This window comes from Lepisosteus oculatus, chromosome 6 (assembly GCF_040954835.1).
Source record: "Lepisosteus oculatus isolate fLepOcu1 chromosome 6, fLepOcu1.hap2, whole genome shotgun sequence".
Taxonomy (NCBI): Eukaryota; Metazoa; Chordata; class Actinopteri; order Semionotiformes; family Lepisosteidae; genus Lepisosteus; species Lepisosteus oculatus.
In genome coordinates, this window is record NC_090701.1 from 30,970,625 (window position 1) to 30,986,490 (window position 15,866).

Here is a 15,866-nt window from a genome sequence, read left to right on the forward strand (position 1 = left end):
AGGCTGAAGGATGTATTGAGCTTCATTCCTCCCCAGAAATGGACTTGACTATTTCAGACAAGAGCTGTAATAGGCAATAGCTGCTGTGCACATGTATTGAAAGTTTACACATATGCCATGCCTTTAAGAAACCCTTTTCCTTTACAATACTTCAATACTTGTCTCGTTTGTTACCTCGAGGAATCTGCTCACCTGTGTTGATGGATAAAGTAATAAGAAGAAGTTAAACAACACAGGCTCTAACCGCATTTATTGTATGTACAAGGTGCTTTAATACTATAAGGTGGAGTTGGGTTACTATTCTTTTTAATTTGTGGGGATCAGAAAGACACATGAGAGGGAGTATTCCAGCAAAATAATGCACATTTTTTAGCATGATAGCATCAGTTCAGACAATATTAAAATAAACTGAATGAAACAAAATACAGGTGCAATTTAGGAGGAAGTACAAAGTTTCAAAATCTGTGATAATTAGAAGTAATTTCCTTTTACTATAGAATCACATTTTCAAAGTTAATTTATTTTCCCAATGCATGATGCCACTAAAGCTCTATGCACATATTTTCAGTTTTTGCTATTTAACTTTGTGAAACACATAAATGTATGGTACACATCGTGTGTTGTGTGTGTGGCATTAATTCAAATTGCAACAAGAAAGATAAAAACATTACAAAAACTATGGATGTAGCACAAAAGAAAAAAAAACACCAGAGACCATTGGTAAATTATATATTATTTTGTAGACATATTGGTGAATTAATTTTTATTATTATTACCTTTATTTTCAATAGCTGCTTAGTCCAATATCAGTGAATATAAGCTTAACCTACAGTAGCACACAAATAGTGGAAGGCAGGATAAGCTCTGGATAGGAAGAAGTTTTCATTTCTTGGGTTTTGTTATAGTATTATTCTCCCTTCTGACATTTTCAGAGGTTTCTTGTGCTGAATAGCTTTAATATCATAATAATACTTCTTCATTAAATAGGGGAAACAGGAATAATCATAACATTCTGACTCAATGTTATCTCAGTATTCCAAGTCCTCTCATTAGTCCAACAGACAAAGACGTACTGTAGATGCAATGGACATTGAGATGGGTTGATCAAGTTGGCGTCACTATGAATTTCTTACACTTATGTTGAATATTAAACTGCATATTCACAGATTCTTCAGTAGTAATAAACAAATAATTTAAGTAACTAGGAAGCTTATATCTGAAGCATTACTTGTTCTGTGTTCTGGTGGGGTGAGAAAAGTAAAAAATAACCATATTTCAATACCCAGGGTAATATTACTTACAGATGCAGCCATTCAAAAAGCGCGGGCGATACCGCATTATTTTCCGGTACGCTGTACGCAGTCTACCGCGAAATTTATATTTCTAAATATCACAACATGATCAAATTTAAGTCTTTTTAATAACAATGAATAGTCACCTATGCGTTACAAAATAAACTCTAAATAAACTTTATTTTATATAGCGTTTTAAGCGAATAGGTAATTAGATTGCTCATAAACCTAATCGCTTTTTCTACATAAACACAGCGTGATTGCTCTCTGAAAATGCTTTTCCTTTCTATTTAGGCTCAGATTTCAACTATAGATCATATTATTATAAACTTTCTTGGAAAAATGTATTTTATGTAAACCATGTTTGCTATTAATTCATTTAGGGCTAAAATACGTTCATTGTCTTCCAATCGAGTCGAGTTGACATTGGAAGCTTTCCACTCCCGGACTGTTACACCAACGCATTAGCATGTTAAAGCGATTTCATTGAGGAGCCTAGCTACCAGTTAACACTGTACTTCCTACTTTGAAAATACCTGTGAAACCAGTTTAATTCGTCACAGCCAGCACTCCGGCAGAGAGGGGGTTGTACTCGTAAAGTAGAAGCAGGCGAGATTTCCAGCGAAAGACACCTCCCCCCCCCAAAAAAAAAAAAAACAGTAAGTACAGTACTAGTTCAGAAAGGCGAGGCTCCTCAATGAAATCGCTTTAACATGCTAATACGTTGGTGTAACAGTCCGGGCGTGGCAAGCTTCTAATTTCAACCCGACCACGGCGAAAGGAACCCTTCTTTCATTTGAAGACAATGAACATACTTTAGCCCTGAATGAATTAATAGCAAACATGGTTTTCATAAAAGCCCTTTTAGCCTTTGTCACTAATGAAACAAAGGTCACTAGCCTTTGTCACTAATGATCTGTGTTTTTAGTTGGTATTATGTTTATATGGTTGTTTTTGTTGGTTGGTTGTTATTATGGTTATTAATAATACGATCTATAGTTGAAATCTGAGCCTAAATAAAAAGAAAAAGCAAGTGATTAGGTTTATGAACAATCTAATTATTATTCGTTTAAAACGCTATATAAAATAAAGTTTATTATTAATTTGCTGGACAGAGCGGTCAACATTATTATGCATAAGACAAAGATAACGATCCTGATCAGTTTAGAAATCTGTGTACGCTGTAAGGTTTTTACTTCTTAAACTTTTAAAATACACGTTTTGAATAGAAAGAAATCCTCTTCCTGGTACAGTCGCATGAAGAGAGAGGCGAAACAGCCCTACACAGCCCTGTCGCAGTACACAAATATAATCATATCGTTATTAAATTCTTTAGATACGCGATTTCGTATTATATTCCCTTTTAATCAAATTCTAAAAGTATACTTGTAGACTACGGTATCTCTTTAGTTAAAGACTTCGATGCTTAAAATGTTTAGGGAGAAATGGAATACTGGTCTGTATTTTTTACTTTAAAGTACCAAGACCAGCCATATACTGTATGTTTATGTTCCAAAATTAATATCATTTATGGCCTTCACACGCGTTACAGTATGCTCCTATTCTTTTTATGCTCAGCTACTAAGATTTCCCTTCAGTGGTAAAATTCAATATCTACAATGGGCACAGTAAAGAAGTTTACTGCACTGTAAGTCTTTCTACGACAGACCAACGGACCATGAGTGCCCCTGTCGGTCAACCAATCACGTACCGCAGTACCCCGCGTCATCTTGCGCGACGCCGTAGCCAATTACCTCCGTTACGTGTCTGTACCGCTCACTTTGAATGGCTGCATCTGTATGTGGAATAATAAAAATTGAGAAATCCTGGGGGATCTTTAATGGATTCTGTTAGAAACATAATACAGTTAAACTTACAATATCCTATTAATGTGAATCTTTCTGCTGGATGTCCTTTCACCTTTCATGTATTAGTAGTGTATCAAAACAGAATAGCAGCCATCAATTTTTTTTCAAAACATGAAAGAACAAGAGCAATAACAGTTAACTTAACTTTGCTTATCTGATTTAAGTGAAACTATGTCTTGCCTTTTGTCTTGATTTTTATTATTTACAATTCAGTTGTAAATATTAAAAATCAATGTAGAATGCTCATTGTTAGTCTCAGTGTTGGTTATATTTATTTTATTTGAAAAGCATATAATCTGCTTGCAGGAAAATCACAGGCTAGAGTATGCAGCCATAGTTGGTGTTACTTCTATCTCCTCGCCACCAGCTCTAACTGCTGGTCAGGCTGACAGCAAAGGTGCAGACCACACATAGAGCTGTAACCAATCACAGACTGACCAGTGTACCTAGGGCTCCACACTTCCCTCAGCTTTATATACATTTCTCATATACCTCAGGTGAGGGCTCTGGATCACACTTACCTGGTGTTTCCTGAACCTAGTATCCTGAGTCTTATCATAATAATGTTCTAATCTAGTCCTTGTTAATTTTGTTGTTCTTGTTCTCATTATTACCTCATGGTTCTTTCCCCAACTTCTTGTCCTGTATTTCTCTTTGGATTGCATTCAGGGCTCTTGAATTTGGCTTATTATTGTACTTTGTCTCTGGGTCTCATCTTCCAGTTTCTATTCTACACTCCTAGTCTGTTGGTTTCCTTGCTTGTCTGGCTGCTTGGGCAGTCCTACATAGTTTGGCTGTGTAGACAGCCCTTACAGTTGGATGTAATAAAAGCTGTCCTTCTGCAATGCTACATTGTGAGATTCCTCTCTGGAAATGCATGTACTTATCATTGGTCTCTAAGCCCTACTTTCCACCTTCTCATCTTGCAAGTAAGCTGCTTTTACCGAAATAGCATATGGACATGTGCTGTCCTGCAGGAATGTTGTCTTGTCAGGATAAGCTTACAGAAAAGTAGCAAGAGGACCCAGAGCTTGATCAGTGTAGCACCTTGTACTGGTGCAACTTGGCAACTGGTTGCCATCAATTAGAAGAGAAGTTCTGCAGCCACAAGACATGGTTGACTAGGCTATCATAATTACTGTAGATCTTCCCACTGATCTTGGTAAATTGTTGTGACTGTGAGATCATGGCCTATCATTGATGAGCTGTGATTGATTGTAATGTTTTGCTACAGTTAGAAGATCCTAATATGGCCAACGACAGTGCATTAACCTCAATATTCTAATAGCAGGTAGCCATTGTTCTGTTGATACTGTAAGTGAGGTACTATATATTGTTTCCTTTCAATTTTTCTTTCTTGATTTTCACCAGGACTGACATTGAACATGTAACATCACCTCATCACTCATTCTCAATCAATAATATCACTAATGTAGTAATTTGGTGCTTATACAAGTTGCGTTTCATGGTCAGATACAAAAAAAAGGTGATGAACAGTATTCCAAAATGATGCCAAAATCGGTATCCAAAATCCATATTCTTAATTATTTGTGATGAGTATCTTTGATTCTCAGTGTGTTAATAGACATTTTATACTTAAAAAAAAGAAATGCAGTATATTTAATGTAGTTGTGTCATTCATACTATACATGCATTAGTTAATAGCATAGTAGAATATATTGTTTCCTTATAAATCAATAACAACATTACCAGTAGTATATCTGGTTCTTTGTGTCATCCACTAACAGTAAAAGGAAAACAAAACAAATGAATCTTCTAGCTTGTCTCAGATGCAAATGTATTTCCTTTTAAAATAAATGCATAGCAGCAATGCTTTCTTAGTTTACTGAATATTATAAGCTAGGTCTCCATTATTATTTATGATTGCAGTTTAAAAGTGGAAAGTATAAGATTGTGACTAGAAAGAAAATGAAAATTCAGTTTCAACTTTATGCTATAATTGTATTATTCCTGAAGCCTTGTGGCCTGGCACGGTGAAGTGCGTGGTCGGTACCCCACCACCACTGCATCACACAGCTGCCAGCGCACCTCACCGTGCCAGGCCACCACTGCATCACATAGCTGCAAGCGCAACTCACCGTGCCAGGTCACCACTGCGTCACATAGCTGCAAGCGCACCTCATCGTGTCAGGCCACCACTGCGTCACACCACACAGCTGTCAGCGCACCTCACCGTGCCAGGCCACCACTGCGTCACAACACACAGCTGCCAGTGCACCTCTACATACCCGACCACCACTGCATCACACAGCTGCCAGCGCACCTCACCGTGCCAGGCCACCACTGCGTCACATAGCTGCAAGCGCACCTCACCGTGCCAGGCCACCACTGCATCACACAGCTGCCAGGGCACCTCACCGTGTCAGGCCACCACTGCGTCACACATATTTCAGCGCCATATATTTCATGGATATTATGGAATATAATGGATGGATATCTTAGTTATCTTTCTAGTTCACAGGTTTGCATGCATAATTTAATTTTGAAAGCCACTGAGACATCAGGTACTACTGTTGTATTTATGAAAAAGAAACAAAACAAAAAACATACTAACAACTGTGCCATCCTACTCCTTAGTTAATACATTTTATTATTCATAAACAGTTTACATTGTTAGCAAAATATTTTAAATTATATTTAACCCTATTTTTTCTTTAGTTTTGTATTTAACTTGTTATATGATAGTCAGACTTAATATATATTTGAACAATGAAAATATATTTTTACAAGATTTTACATTAAGCACTTAAAATTAATATGGTTAATAATAGTAAATTGTAACATGCTGTAACAAGATCGGTTAAACTGCGAAGAAAATGCTTTCAGAGAAAATGTTTCAGGTGTGAAGAACATAGATCTCCAATGCAATTTCAACCAAACCTGTTCCCACACACCCTGCCCCCACTACCATTAGAATATACACAAACATTTTAGAGTTTCATTCTGAGCAGAAGACCCTCACACTTGAAGAGTGCTGGCTGTGACGAATTAAACCGGTTTTACAGGTTTCAATCACAGACCATGTGACATGGGAGTAAGGAAACTACAGTAACACCGTATTTGATAATGCTATAAAAACGCTATAAAATAATGTAACTTGGCACAGAACAAGTTTACAGCACAGTACAAAAATAAATGCTAACCATGACTTTAGAAGCATAAATTGCCTTACACTCAATTTAAACACAAGCTGTCTTTAGCCCTCTAAGCTGGTTCATACAGAAATGTAGAGATCCAGGCTCAGAACACACAGCTTCATTAGCGAATACATATGCAGGACAACTAGATAAGACGTTTTACAGAGGATGGATTTTTAGAAACATCCCATCAGACATCCCATCATATTCACAACGTGAAATCTAGAAAATAATATTACGTAACCAAAATCCGCAATATGGAAACAGAACCTGTGTAATTGTTGATAGATGATGTACTCGTAACATTTTTTCAAGACGAACTACAACATTTAAAAAATGACTTGTATGTACTTGATATCTCTAATCAATCCACGGGTCCCAGCACAAAATGAAACTAAAACGCATACCGTTTCGCGCTTCTTATTAGTTGCTCAAAAGTAATTTGACTGTATGAAATGCATAATATAAACCTAGAAACATATACGTGAGCAGTACTTAAGCACTGTAGTATCGGTGTTAAGACATACCTCTCAAATACTGTAAATCAAGTTAAAAATATCTCAAGACCGATTCTGGTCATAATGAAACCATGTTTCGTGTATGTTTTCTTTTTCATCTTGAAATAACTCATTTCTAAATACCTTTTTCACTGTTAACATCTTGCAGCAACTCTGCCACAAAATATACACTCTGACAGTTCATCCTGCTACCAACTTTAAATAAAACAAATCTTAAGATTTCTATATTTATGTCTTTATTTAGTGGTTTCATTAGTGACAAAGGCTAAACTTTCTTGGAAAAATGTATTTTATGTGTTGCGGAAAAAACTGACTTGATTTAACAAAATATGTTTACAAATCCTTTCACCTGGCATTTTCGTAGTTAGAAATTATGGAACGCTCTGTTAAAAGCAAGGGAGTTTTTATGTCCGTTGCAGTTCTTTTGCAACATGAATATAATTATATCGTTATTAATTTCTTGAGATACGCGATTCCATATTATATTCCCTTTTAATCAAATTCTAAAAGTATGCTTGTTGACTCCGGTATCACGTTAGTTAAAGACTTCGAAGCTTACAATGTTTAGGGAGAAATGGAATACTGGTGTGTATTTTTTTCTTTAAAGTGCCGATTCCTGGAACACCCCTCTGAAGTGGTTCCATAAAATCTGGTATACGGAAAAGAAAGCGTTGATAAATACAAGTGTCTTTTAATACACTCTTTGCTGTGCTCTTGAGGATCCTTGTGATATTTTAAGCTCTAGTTGAATGATAGGTGTCGCATTTTAAATCATTTTTGTAGTTAGAAATTATGAAACGCCCTGTTAAAAGCAAGGAAGTTTTTATGCCCATTGAAGTAAAACAAAATGCCTGACAAAGTATGGCTTGGACAGATTCCAAGTGCTTGTACAAATGTGCTAAAGAAATTATACTTTGAGTATACAGCTTGTCCAAAGTCATCCATTATTAATACTATTAGTAATATCTTCAGTAAAGGCTTTGATGCATAAATATTTCTGATAAAGGTAGGTTGTGTACTTTTGTCCAACTGAGCAATCTTGCTTTCATAAAATATACCAACATTTTAATGACTGATGATTAACATGCTGTAATACACAGTTCAAAATTAAAGGCTCAAATGCTGTACATGAGAGGTTAAGCTCCCCCTGGCGGTTTTACAAGGCGACACCAGATAGTTAGTCACGTGACACACGTGAACTGCGTGATACCCTGGTGGGCGTGTCGCGGTATGCCGCGAAATACCTCACCCATTTTGAATGGCTGCATCTGTACATAAGCTGATACTGTTTAGACTTTTAATTATTTTAAACTGTATTACAGCAGCACAATGCACAATGCAACGTAAATCGCTACCTTTGTCTTCTGAGTAATAATGTTCAGAAATAAGAAATAAGATTGCTCATAAATGTGCCTTATGATAAGGTTGTTTAATGACAAAGTATTGTTTATCTCATGGCTAAATAGTCAAGTCTAGTCAAAAAGAGAAAACATCAACTTTATTTAAACTCCAGTGAAAGTATTAATGGTTTTTAATTACCATACTTTTATGGTACATGACTTTGCTAAAATGTATTTAAAAATAAAAATGATTACAAACGCCAGCAGAGAGAGAGAGACACACACACAGTTTTTCATTGTCAAAAAGTAATTGTTTTTTACTTTGTCAGCACCCAGACAAACGTAAAAGCGTTTTTAATAAATTGCTTTTATTCATTCTTAATCAGACTCACATTCCCGAATGCCCCCCCCCCCCTGTCAAAAAAGGGAAATTTTAGTAGCTATACATAAAACGCAGAGAAGCATAACGAAGGTCATAAAGGTCATAAACGATATTAATTTAGGAACTTAAACATATTATGTAAACTGTATGTTGCTGTTATTGGTATTTTAAAGAAAAAATACACACCAATACTCAATTTCTCCCTAAACAGCGAGAGGGGGGAACAAGCTGCCCAGCCGTGTGGAATGCTACAGAACCCAAACAGACAATACACACTAGCCGAATATTTGACCAAGATATACAGACACAGCTGTATGAGCTCCACCAGTAAAACTCAAAGTATTACGCTGGTCCACACTATTTGTAACAACTTTATTTTTTAATCGACAAAAAGTAACACCCACCACAGCATTTCATTGATCTAACTAACATGGATGGGACATTAGCTAGCCAATATGATAAAGGAATAACTTTTTTGTTTATTTCTTTAGTACATTTATTTGAACATTTCCATCTATTGTACAAGCACTGAAAAACTGTTCAATCCCTAGTTCGTCATGCATTTTCTTTTACTATAACAGATTTAAAAACTCCCTTGCTTTTAAGAGAGCGTTTCATAATTTCTAACAACGAAAATTATTTAAACTGTGACACTTTTATCATTCAATGAGAGCTCAAAATATCACAGGGATCTTCAAGAGATCAACAAAGACAATAGAAAAAGATATGTGTACTGTATAAGATACTGTCCATGGGAATCCAAGCTTTTTTATCCACGCTAAGTAGTCTTTAAAATTTCTTCATTACACAGTGAAGTCAAAATTCCAGGATGTGCCTATATGTACACTAGGCAAACGTTCCAGGGTGAAATTCTTCCAGCACGGGGGTGCCTTTAAAGTGGAGACAACGGCACAGAATATTTTTGGTGCGCCCTCTCTTTAAAGCCCTGGCCAAATATGAAGACAGTACGTACAGTTATAATTCAAACTGAATTAAAAACTACACATCTCAGTTACCATGGTGGCGCTTGTGATCATTGTGTTTAACCAACGAAACAGGGTGAAAAATCAGTCACATGACTTTAGGGCTGAGTTTCGAAAGCTTAACCTATCAGCAAGACAGCAAAGACATTTTTCCAAGAAAGTTTAGCCTTTGTCACTAATGAAACAACTAAATAAAGACATAAATATAGAAATGGACAATTAATTGACTTTTATATTTCTAAATAACACAACATGTTTGAATCCAAGTCATTTTTAATAACAATGGTAAACTGGGTAAACTATCACAAAGCTTTAGAGAACTTAACATTTTTATCAACAAATTGTAAATACAACATTTACATTGGTGTTATTAATTTTTCACTTGAGTGTATGGAAGATTGTGAGAGCAGACCCCCCCTCTTAGGCTACATTTTTATTAAGAAATGGAGGCTGTCTGCGTTACAATATAAACATTTACTGTCAAACTTTAAATCAACAGTTGATTTAAAGACGATCTGTCAAAGTGCAATGAAACAGAATATTGTTGTTGTTGTTGTTATTGTTGTTTTTATCCTGTGAAGCATTTTGGGAAGCCACCTTTAAAGGCGCTATATAAAGGCGCTGATTCTTATGGAATGTGTTTTCTTTCTTTTTTTTTCAGCATGGAATAAACCTATTACAGTACTTGATTCTTATGGATGCCCGGTTCCGCCGGGGATTCAAAATAAAACATGGAATCACGTGTCTAAGGAAATAGCAGTATAACTATATCCATGCACAAACAGTAGCATGTTACATTATTAATTTGGGTGTCTCCTCTTGCCAGAAAGTGCTAAGTTGCATTTTGAGTGTGGTTTTTGACTTTTTTTAAATTACAACCCATACATAAGCTGATACTGTTTAGACTTTTAATTATTTTAAACTGTATTAAAGCAGCACAATGTGCTTTTTCACGAAACCTAGAGTAACAAAATGACTTGCGTTGTACAGCTTTTCAGCTAAATATATTTATCGCTTACACCTGACACTTGAGGTGCCCGACAAAAAACGGTTGAACAGCTCTGTTGGAGGTTTGCAGATTAGATCAGATTCCCTTCCCCCCGCAGAAAGACAGACTTATTAGTCACTATTCACTGCGCGGCGAGCAGCTCCAATTTCAGGCGTAAGTGATAGATCCCAGTTTAGCCGATCTTGTTACAGCATGTTACAGTTTACTATTATTAACCATATTAATTTTAAGTGATTACTGCCATTTTTTGACCACGCACGAATATTCTTATGTCCATATCTTCGTAAGGGTACGTACGTGATTCACGATTTAGATACACAATTCCATATTATATTAGCAGAAAAGCTTAAAACTACCACTTTTTACATGCTATTTCACATGTTAAAGACTTTAATGCTTAAAATGTTTCGGGAGAAATGGAATACTGGTGTGTATTTTTTCTTTAAAGTACCGAGACCAGCCATATACTGTAATACTGTATGTTTATGTTCCAAAATTAATATCATTTATGGCCTTCAAATGCGTTATGCTCCTATTCTTTTTATGCTAAGCTACTAAGTTTTCCCTTCAGTGGCAAAATTCCATATAAATATACAATACTAAAACGGGCACAGTAAAGACATTTAAATCTTTCTATGACCGACCAACTCACCACGAGTGCCCCTGTTGGTCAACCAATCATGTACCGCCTCCAGATGTGTCTGTGCCGCACACTTTGAATGGCTGCATCTGTAGATACTAGAATTCAAATGAGATTGTAACCTTTCTTATGATTTATGCTCTGACATTACTATCTTACTTACATATCTGTTACAGATGCAGCCATTCAAAATGGGTGGGGTATTTCGCGGTATACCCCGGTGGGTGTCACATCAAAACGCAGTATCATGCGGTGTATTGCGTCTTTTGACGTCATACCGGAATCACCTTGTAAAACCCCCAGGAGGAGCAAATAAAGCTTAAGCTCTCATATACAGCATTTGAGCTTTTAAATTTAAACTGTGTATTACAGCATGTTAATCATCAGTCATTAAAAAGTTGGTATATTTTATGAAAGCAACATTGCTCAGTTGGGCAAAAGTACTCAACCTATTTTTATCATAAATATCTTATTTATGCAGACATATTTTATACATCAAAGCCTTTACTGAAGATATTACTCATATTATTAATAATGAATGACCTTGGACAAGCTGTAAACTCAAAGTATTACGCTGGTCCACATTATTTGTTACCATCATTTTAAATGAAAAGACTTTACTTTTTCATCGACAAAAAAAAGTAACAACACAGCATTTCATAGAAATAACTAACAAGGACGGGACATTAGCTAGCCAATATGATAAAGGAATAAATTACTTTTTTCGTTTATTCTTTAGCACATTTATTTGAACATTTCCATCGATTGTACAAGCACTGAAAAACTGTCCAATCCCTAGTTCGTCGGGCATTTTCTTTTAGTATAACAGACAGAAAAACTCCCTTGCTTTTAACAGAGTGTTTCATAATTTCTAACAATTAAAATTATTTAAACTGCGACACTTATCGTTCAACCAGAGGTCAAAATATCACAAGGATCCTCAAGAGCACAACAAAGACTGTTTTAAAAGATACTTGTACCATATACACGAGAATCCAACTTTTTTATCTACGTCTTTAAAATTTATCACACAGTAGCAAGTCAAATTTCAGGGGCGTCCATATACCAGAGATTATGGTACCGCTTCAGAAGGGTGTCAGCCAGTCAGATTCCAGGACCGGAATTATTTGATTTATAATCGAGAATATGTAAGCATGTATCTAAATAAATTAACCATGATATTAATTTTAGGATCTGACTTTCCAAATCTATGTATCTATATAGCTGGTAGTATTACTGTATTTCACTTTCTTTGTAAACACGTTTTGTTAACACCCAAATAGCAGGTGGATTCTGTTTTTTGGTCTGTTATGGTCTGTAGCTCAAATCCTGCTTAACTAAAAATTAGACGCGAGAAGAGTATTATTGGACAATGTTGTGAGGCTCTGGCGGAATTTCTCTGTAAACTGAAGAGTTATAGAGGAGACAGGTTGTGTATCGCTTCTTTGACACTTGTAAAAAAAACATTCCAATGTTAATGCAACACGAAAGATAATGTGGTGTATTGGTCGTTAGTGAAAAGATTTAATCATTTAATCTCTTTACTGTGCACATTTTAATCTGCTAAGTATTGAATATTTATATGGAATTTTACAACTAAAGGGAAATTTTAGTAGCCAAGCGTAAAATGCAGAGGAGCATAACGAAGGTCATAAAGGTCATAAACAATATAAATTTAGGAACATAAACATATTATGTAAACTGTATGTTGCTGTTATTGGTATTTTAAAGAAAAATACACACCAATACTCAATTTCTCCTAGAATATATTGACATTTTTTATATTTCAAAATAACATGTTCGTACTGTATGTATAGTACACAGCTGTACCTCAGGTTGAACTGTAGGGCGCAAATCCGCCTGAACCCAAAAGCCCAACATATTAATGTACATTCGCCTGACGCTGCGCAGTTTTCATCACTCTTTGAGGGAGTAGTTTTTAATTCAGTTTGAATTATAACTGTACGTACTGTCTTCGTATTTGGCCAGGGCTTTAAAGAGAGGGTGTGCCAAAATCTTTCGGTGCCGTCATCTGCGCTTTAAAGGTACCCCTGTCACGGAAGAATTTGACCTCGGAACGTTCACCCAGCGTAATTATTGTTTCATTGCACTTTGACAGATTGTCTTTAAATCAATTGTTGTCAGAATATCCCCACCTCCAAATGAGAAAAAAATTGCGACGATTTTATTAATTGGCTGTTTCAGTAACCTAAAGTATATATCTAAAGTGATAATTTAACTAACTAAAGTAATTTAATTTAACCCAGCAGCCGAGTGACCCCCTAAAGTGCCTTTTGGGGGCGAGCAGCAGCCACCAGGGGCCGGGACGACCCCTCAGCACTGCCAGTGGCCACAGCCCTTATCATGGCTACCTGCGCTGGCCGTCTCCTCCTCCCCATCTCATTCCCCGTGCGCCCCTCCATTGGTGCCCACCAGTCTCCTCGAATACGGCATCAGCCTGCTCAGCCAGAGCCAGGGCCTGCTCCAAGAGGATCGGCGCGGCCAGCATCATGTGGGGCTGTGCCTCAGTCGGCACCAGGGCCCAGAGGAACGCCTGGAGTGCTATCTCCTGGTGGGCCTCCTCCGGGAGAATAGGGTAACCCTGGCGGGCTAAGTAGGCCACGTCTGCGGCGACTGGACCCAGTGGCTCCCCCGCTAGGCAGCAGAGTTGGGCCAACCTTGCCCGCAGCAGTCCTGGCGCCTCCCCTCTCCTGCCAAAAAGCCTCCGGAGGCCCGCCGCCGCCGCGTAGTTTTACCGCTGGTCCCCAGGTACATCCAGCAACGCCTGGCAGGCCTTCCCCTCCAGGACTTCCCCTCCACCTGAGACCAGTCGTTTGCCCAGGCCCATCTGGAACTGGGCCTCAAACATCTGCCATGGGATCTCCCCATTATAACGGCTCGGTCTCACCAGCGCAGGCTGGAGCAGGGGTGGCGGGCTGGACCCCGCTGGTCTGGCGTCTCCTTCCTGCCACATGGCCTGGGGCGACCCGGGAAAGGGCCCCCCTTCCGCTGAGTAGGTCACCGTGGGGTAGCCCTGATAAGGGCTGTAGCCACTGGCAGTGCTGAGGGGTTGTCCCGGCCCCTGGCGGCTGCTGATCGCCCCCAAAAGGCACTTTAGGGGGTCACTCGGCTGCTGGGGGAACCGGTGCTTCTCTGAGTCCGACATCATCGGCCATTCACTGTCCATCCTCCCGCTTCCTAACACCAATGTAATGAATTTGGGTTCGTTGAGGACGGACACAGAGACTCAAACCTGTGGAGTTAAAAACTGCGCTTTATTTCTTCTATGTCACCACCTGCCAGTAGCACTCCCGCATCCAGACGAGAGAGAAACACAAGACAAGCCCGCCAAGAGCGCGGGCCCGAGAGACGGAGAGAGAGACAGAGAGAGAGAGACACACCAAGGGGTGCGGAACCAGGGAACTATTTACATGGAAAACGGGCGATCTCCCCAGACTGTACACCCGTCTAACTGTTACCTGGATACCTCTTGGGGGATATCATTTACATCCTCTTGGGGGGAATATCCTCTTGGGGGATATTTTAGCAACAAGTGATTATAAGACGATCTGTCAAAGTGCAATGAAATACAATGTAGCTGCAATGCTTGTTAATAAGACAGAATTAAGTGTTGCTGTGCTTTCCTAAATAAGGCCCCATCTCTCTGTTCATCTCTGTGGTGCAGCCACAGAGAAACTATTCATGCAGGCTGATTTAAAGATGTTTTCTTTTGATAAGGGACAGCTCCCAAATGGGGATGCACTTAACTAAGCCTGGCTATCATGATCAATGGTCATCCATTGGCGCCTATCTGTCTCGGGAGTGCCACATTTACATCTGGACTGCATTCCCAAGTGTCAGGAATAAGTGACTCATATCTCACCTTGATCAACCAATCAGGGACTGGTAGGGCCGAATAACCCACGTGGGACTCTGATGCCCATGGAACTTTCAGCCAATGAACAAGCTGAAGTTCCTCCAGGTAAAAACAGGCAACACAGAGGGCCTGTAAGAATTCTGTGGACTTTTCTAAAGGGAATTCAAAGGAGATTTCCAGGGCAGGACGGCCCAGGAGAAGAAGGCTCCCAAGGGCATGACATTCTCACAGCGCGCCTCCTGACCATCCTGAGACTCAGCCCGGACAACCACGGACCGGCCAGTGTGTCCAAGTGCCAGAACTTTCCTTTGTTCTAAGAGTCTAGAGCGGAGGTTGCACGAGTAACCAGAGGATCCACCAGAGGTTAGCATCAGCAGCAAGCCTCGTGAACAGGTTGGAACTGTGGAAAGCTGAATCACTATTCAGAACTAGCTCTTCATCAGGAACGAACCTGTCCTCTTCCTGACTTGCTGGGACCCACAGTCATCTTTTCTCCTGAGCACAACTTTGCTAGTTAAAGCCAACACTAACTAGCCGGTCAGTGAGCATCAGCAGCGCACTGTCGCAAGCTGCACAGCACAGCCTGGCACGGAGCCAGAGAGCACGGATTGGACAGTTTAGAAGCCTGCAACTGCTTCTTTGAGTCCGCAGGAGATCTGAATCCCCAGAGATTGGATGAGTATTCAACTTCAATGCATTACAGCTTGAGAATTCAATTGTTATCCTAACCAGTTGATATTCAATTTAATTCCTTGTTTTGAATATCTAATGTACAAGTTGTAACCAAGTTCAATTATGA